Here is a 7407-nt window from a genome sequence, read left to right as displayed (position 1 = left end):
GCTGCAAAAAGACTGTGAAGTGATATATGTGTAGGCATATTTATCTGAGAGATGCTTGGAAGAAGGTCCATCAGTAGTGGTTAAATGGCCATCTTGGGTAGTGGGATTTAGGTGAATTTTCTTAAAAAAATTATTTTTTCTATAGCGTCTGACTTTTTTTTACAATAACCATACTGTTTTTATCAGAAAAAATATGACAAAGCTATTTTAAATTAGGGGGAAGAAAACTAAGTACAATATAAGAAAAAATATACTGGAAGTATGTTTCAAAGAAAACAATAGTAGTAATCTTGTTTTTATTTATTTATTTTTAAATGAATGGTTAATTTTTTAAAAATAAATTTATTTATTTTGGCTGCTTTGGGTCTTCGTTGCTGTGTGCAGACTTTCTCTAGTTGCTGTGAGCAGTGGCTACTCTTCGTTGCCGTGCACGGGCTTCTCATTGTGGTGGCTTCTCTTGTTGTGGAGCACGGCCTCTAGGCACACGGCCTTCAGTAGTTGTGGCACGTGGGCTCAGTAGTTGTGGCTCACGGGCTCTAGAGTGCAGGCTCAGTAGTTGTGGCACACGGGCTTAGTTGCTCCGCAGCATGTGGGATCTTCCTGGGCCAAGGCTCAAACCCATGTCCCCTGCGTTGACAGGTAGATTCTTAACCACTGCACCACCAGGGAAGTCCTTGCTTTTATTTTTGTCTTTGAAAAGATAGAACCTTAGGATAATGAAATCATGCCATTTGCAACAACATGGATGGAACTAGAGGGAATTATGTAAAGTGAAGTAAGTCAGAGAAAGACAAATAGTGTATTATTTCACTTATATGTGGAATCTTAAAAAAAAACAAATAAAAAAATTTAAAAAACGTGACCAAACAGAAACAGAGTTAGAGATACAGAGAAAAAACAGGTGGTTGCCAGAGGGAAGGGGGTGAGGGGAGGAGAGAAATAGGTGAGGGAAACTAAGAGGTACAAACTTTCAGTGACAAAATAAATGAGTCAGTTATGAAATGTACACTGTGGGGAATATAGTCAATAATTTTGTAATATCTTTGTATGGTGACAACTAGACTTATCATGGTGACCATTTTGAAATGTATAAAAATATTGAATCACTGTGTTGGTACCAGGAACTAACATAGTTTTGTAGGTTACTTATACGTCAAAACCAAACAAATCAACAAACAAACAGAAAAAAAGGGGATTGGATTTGTGGTTACGAAAGGCGGCGGGTGGGGAGAGGGGAGATTGGATGAAAGTATTTGAAAGGTACAAACTTCCAGTTGTAAGATAAATAAGTACTAGTGATTAATGTACAATGTGATAAAAATAATTAACACTTCTGTATGTTATATATGAAAGCTGTTAAGAAAGTAAATTCTAAGGGTTCTCATCACAAGGAAAAATATTTTTTCTTTTTATTTAATGTTGCATCTATATAAAATAATGAATGTCCATTAAACATTGTGATAATTATTTCATGATGTAGGTAAGTCAAATCATTATGCTGTACACCTTAAACTTATACAGTGCTGCATGTTAATTATATCTCAATGAAACTGTGAGGAAAAAACTAGAAATGAAATGGCAGAAGAATAATAAAGTTCTTTAGAGTGTATAAAAAAACCAGAACCGTAGCTGCACAATTGGATTAATCACTGTTGCATAGTTGCAGCAGGGCATGCTAGACCTGAATTGCTCTTTTTTACAAACACAGATCTAGATCACATTTCCCACATGCAACCCCATTCTTCCCCTCTGTCCTTGCTTCTAGATCAGACCAGATAACTGGTTCTTACTAGTGAAATGTGACCAAAGGAAAAAAGTCACTTCCAGATCAAAGTAGTTAAGAATAGGTGTGCTTTTCCATGTTCTTTTGTTCCCTTCCTGCAGCTGGAAGAAAAGGACTCCCGGGCTGTAAGGGATGGTTTTGCTCAGAGGTGGAAGCAGACTAGATTCCTGAATCACATTTTGGAGAAGAGCTCTGAAGAAAGACAATTTGCTAGGAACTTCTGCATTGACTTTTGTGTGAGTGAATGGTAAATTTTTTTTTTTTTTTTTTTGCTGTTATGGCAGTGAGAGTTTTGTTTGCTTGTTATAGCAGTTAGTCCAATCTGAGTTATGGAATTATAGGTTACCATCATTGGTCTGCATATGACCTTCTTTTATACAATTAACTAAGTTGTATAATGTTCCACTAGTAACCTACTTCCAACTTAACATTTCAAATAACTTGAGCATTTCAAATAACTCCTATCTATGTGCTCCTTCCTTTTGATATTCTCTAAGTATATATCTAGGAGTAAAATTTCTGGAGCTTCAGGATATGCAAATGTGTAGCTTTACACAATGATGCCAAACTGCTATTCAAAGTGTTGTACCAATTTTTAATGCCACGACTAATTCATGTTGCTCCATATCGCTGCCATCACAATAATTATCAGACTTAATTTGGCCATTTGAATGGGAATAAATTGGGGTCACACTGTGGTCTTGTTTACATTGTCATGATCACTAGTGAGCTTAAGCCAAGTCACTTCTGAAGAAAATGATCAATGAAAGGTGATTTGCCCTACTAGAAATTAAGGTTAAATTATAAGCCTATAGTGATTACATAGTAATAGAATGGTATGAGTCAAGGATAGACAGATTTACCAATGCAACAGAGTAGAGGATTTGAAGGAGATGCACATGTATGTGGAAATTTAATATGTGACAGGTAGCATGGGAAGAGGAAGAACTATTCAAAACCAGAGCCAGAAAATTCAGGATCTAAAGAGGAAAAAAATGTATTTGGATCTCTATCTCACAATACATACAGAAATACCGACTAGAAAGACTAAAAATTTAAGTGTCAAATACAAGAGTTTAACATTTTTATTGGTGTAAATTTTGCTGACTTTGAGGAAGAAAAGAATTTATTAAAGCACAGAAAGTACTAACTATAGAATAAAATATGGATAAATTTGATTACATTGGTATTAATATTTTTTTCCATTAGAGACATCATAAAGGAAGTGAAAAGCTAAGCTACCAACTGAGAGAAAATATTTGTAACACTTATAAAAGACAAAGAATTAGTATGGAAATACATAATGAAATCATATATATCAATAAGAAAATGACAAAGTATCCAACAGAAAAATGGAATATTATACAAACATGCATTCTACAGAAGAAGAAATTTTTATGTGAATTATATATTACATATGATAAAATATGAATTAATTTTCTTTTCAGATGAATCAAAATATTCAAACCATACAGTAAAAAGAAAAGAGAAAATATATTGAGTTTTCTTGCTTTCACCCTTCATTCTTATAAAAAGCAATGTTTTCCTTCAAAAAAGGATTCTACAATTCCACTCTGCGGTCAATCATATATAAATGGTACTGATCTTCCAGAGTACTAGACTTTGCGGTTACAAATGTTTTATGTGTGCTTATGCCTTCCTACACTTATGCATTCTTATACATTTACATTTAGTATGGCTATATTAATTCAGCACTTTCTTTGTGCAAGGCATTGTCCTAGCCTCTGAGGAAATGAAAAAGACAAACAATTCCAGGAAAATGATGGATAATAAAAAAGTAAATTATTTTTATATTAGAAGGTGCTAGGTACTATGAACGAAAGTAGAGCAGCAAAGAGAAATCAAATGATACCAGAATTGATATGTGTGTGCACTTTTAAACTGGGGGGTCAGGGAAAGCCACAATAACACTATTTGAGCAAAAGATTAAACGGGGTAAGGGACTGAGCCATGCTTATGTCTGAGGGAAGAAAATACCAGGTGAAGTAAACAGAAGGTGAAAAGACTTGAAGGCAGGAGCATGCTGACATGTCTGAGAAACAACAGGGAGGTCATTGTGACTGCAGTGGAGAAAGAAGTGGGGAAGAGTAGCAGGAGATGATGTCAGAGAGTAAATGGGAGATGAGAGCATAGCTCATGGAGGTACTTGTAAACCCTTTACAATATAGCAATTGTAAAGACTGTAAATATATACAGTCTTTACAATTGTTATATCCTTTTGATGAATTGACCCCTTTATCATTATATAATAACATTCTTTGTCACTTTGCTATGGTTTTTGACATAAAGTCTATTTTGTCTGATATAAGTATAGTTAGGCCTGCTTCCTTATGGTTTCCACGTTCATAAGGTATTTTCTTCCATCCCTTTACTCTGAGATGATGTGTGTCCTTAGGGATGAAGTGAGTCTCTTGTAGGCAGTATGTATTTGGGTCATTTTAAAAAATGCATTTAGTCACTTCATGCCTTTTGATTGGAGAATTTAATCAATTTACATTTAAAGTAATTATTGATAAATAAGGACTAACTAATGGCATCTTAATTGTTTTCTAGTTGTTTTGTAGTCCTCTTGTTTCTTCCTCTGCTGAATTTATTTGTGAATTGATTTTCTATAGTGATATGCATTGATTCCTCTTTTCTTCCGTGTATATATTGTAAGTGAGGCTTATATAAATATCTTACAAATATAGCAGTCTACTGTAAGCTGATTAACAACCTAACTTTTTGCATGAAAAACTCTATCCCTTTAATCCCTGCTCCATTTTATGTTTTTTATGCCTTAATATTCCTCTTTTTTATATTGTGTATCATTAACAAATTGTGGTAGCTATATTTACTTATTTATTTATTTTTATTGCAGTCAATTTATTAGTAATTAAAGAAATACAATATTTATTTTTACATCTTTATTGGAGTATAATTGCTTTACGATGATGTGTTAGCTTCTGCTGAACAACAAAGTGAATCAGTCATACATATACATATATCCACATATCTCTTCCCTCTTGTGTCTCCCTCCCTCCCACCCTCCCTATCCCACCCCTCTAGGTGTTCACAAAACACTGAGCTGATCTCCCTGTGCTATGTGGCTGCTTCCCACTAGCTACCTATTTTACATTTCGTAGTGTATATATGTCCATGCTATTCTCTCACTTTGTCCCAACTTACCCTTCCCCCTCCCCGTGTTCTCAAGTCCATTCTCTATGCCTGTGACTTTATTCCTAACCTGCCATAGGTTCTTCAGAACCATTTTTTTTTTTTAAATTCCATATATATGTGTTAGCGTACAGTTTTTGTTTTTCTTTCACTGACTTACTTCACTCTGTATGAGAGTCTCTATGTCCATTCACCTCACTACAAATAACTCAATTTTGTTTCTTTTTATTGCTGAGAAATATCTTTGGATATATGTGCCACATCTTCTTTAACCATTCTTCTGTCGATGGACACTTAGGTTGCTTCCACATCCTGGTTATTGTAAATAGAGCTGCAATGAACACTGTGGTACACTTATGGTTTTCTCAGGGCATATGCCCAGTAGTGGGATTGCTGGGTCATATGGTAGTTCTATTTTTAGTTTTTAAGGAAACTCCATACTGTTCTCCATAGTGGCTGTATCAACTAACATTCCCATCAACAGTGCATTAGGGTTCCCTTTTCTCCACACCCTCTCCAGCATTTATTGCTTTGATGTTTTGATGATGGCCATTCTGACTGGTGTGTGGTGATACCTCATTGTAGTTTTGATTTGCATTTCTCTAATGATTAGTGATGTTGAGCATCCTTTTATGTGTTTGTTGGCAATCTGTATATGCTCTTTGGAAATGTCTATTTAGCTCTTCAGCCTATTTTTGGATTGGGTTGTTTGTTTTTTTTATATTGAGACACATGAGCTGCTTGTATATTTGAAGATTAATCCTTTGTCAGTTGCTTCATTTGCAAATATTTTCTCCCATTCTAAGGGTTGTCTTTTCGTCTTGTTTATGTTTTCCTTTGCTGTGCAAAAGCTTTTAAGTTTCATTAGGTTCCATTTGTTTATTTTTGTTTTTATTTCCATTTCTCTAGGAGGTGGGTCAAAAAGGATCTTGCTGTGATATATGTCATAGAGTGTTCTGCCTATGTTTTCCTCTAACAATTTCGTAGTGTCTGGCCTTACATTTAGGTCTTTAATCCATTTTGAGGTTATTTTTGAGTATGGTGTTCAGGAGTGTTCTAATTTCATTCTTTTACATGTAGCTGTCCAGTTTTCCCAGTACCACTTATTGAAGAGGCTATCTTTTCTCCATTGTCTATTTTGCCTCCTATATCAAAAATAAGGTGACCATATGTGCGTGGGTTTATCTCTGGGCTTTCTATCCTGTTCCATTGAGCTATATTTCTGTTTTTATGCCAGTACCATACTGTCTTGATTACTGTAGCTTTGTAGTATAGTGTGAAGTCAGGGAGCCTGATTCCTCCAGCTCCATTTTTCTTTCTCAAGATTACTTTGCTTATTCGGGGTCTTCTGTGTTTTCATACAAATTGTGAAATTTTTTGTTCTAGTTCTGTGAAAAATGCTACTGGTAGGTTGATAGGGATAGCACTGAATCTGTAGATTTCTTTGGGTAGTATAGTCATTTTCACGATGTTGGTTCTTCCAATCCAAGAACATGGTATATCTCTTCATCTGTTTGTATCATCTTTAATTTTTTTCATCAGTGTCTTATAGTTTTCTGCATACAGGTCTTTTGTCTCCTAAGGTAGGTTTATTCCTAGATATTTTATTCTTTTTGTTGCAATGATAAATGGGAGTGTTTCCAAATTCCTCTTTTAGATTTCTCATTATTAGTGTATAGGAATGCAAGAGATTCTTGTGCATTACTTTTGTATCCTGCTACTTTACGAAATTCATTGATTAGCTCTAGTAGTTCTCTGGTAGCATCTTTAGGATTCTCTATGTATAGTATCCGGTCATCTGCAAACAGTGACAGTTTTACTTCTTCTTTTTCAATTTGGATTACTTTTACTTCTCTTTCTTCTCTGATTGCTGTGGCTAAAATTTCCAAAACTATGTTGAATAATAGTGGTGAGAGTGGGCAACCTTGTCTTGATCCTGATCTTAGAGGTAATGGTTTTATTTTTTCACCATTGAGAATGATGTTTTTGTGGGTTTGTCATATATGGCCTTTATTATATTGAGGTAAGTTCTCTCTATGCCTACTTTCTGGAGAGTTTTTATCATAAATGGGTGTTGAATTTTGTTGAAAGCTTTTTCTGCATCTATTGAGATGATCATATGGTTTTTATCCTTCAATTTGTTAATATGTTGTATAACGTTGATTGATTTGCATATATGGAAGAATCCTTGCATTCCTGGGATAAACCGCACTTGTTCATGGTGTATGATCCTTTTAATGTGCTGTTGGATTCTGTTTGCTAGTATTTTGTTGAGGATTTTTGCATTTATGTACATCAGTGATATTGGCCTGTAGTTTTCCTTCTTTGTGACATCTTTGTCTGGTTTTGGTATCAGGGTGATGGTGGCCTCATAGAATGAGTTTGGGAGTGTTCCTCCCTCTGCTATATTTTTGAAGAGTTTGAGAAGGATAGGTGTTAGCTCTTCT

Source organism: Aethalodelphis obliquidens, unplaced genomic scaffold, assembly GCF_003676395.1.
Source record: "Aethalodelphis obliquidens isolate GAN/ISIS:26980383/991018 unplaced genomic scaffold, ASM367639v1 scaffold55, whole genome shotgun sequence".
NCBI classification, from domain to species: domain Eukaryota; kingdom Metazoa; phylum Chordata; class Mammalia; order Artiodactyla; family Delphinidae; genus Aethalodelphis; species Aethalodelphis obliquidens.
The sequence above is the reverse complement of the archived record's forward strand: the minus strand, read 5'-3'. Positions refer to the sequence as shown.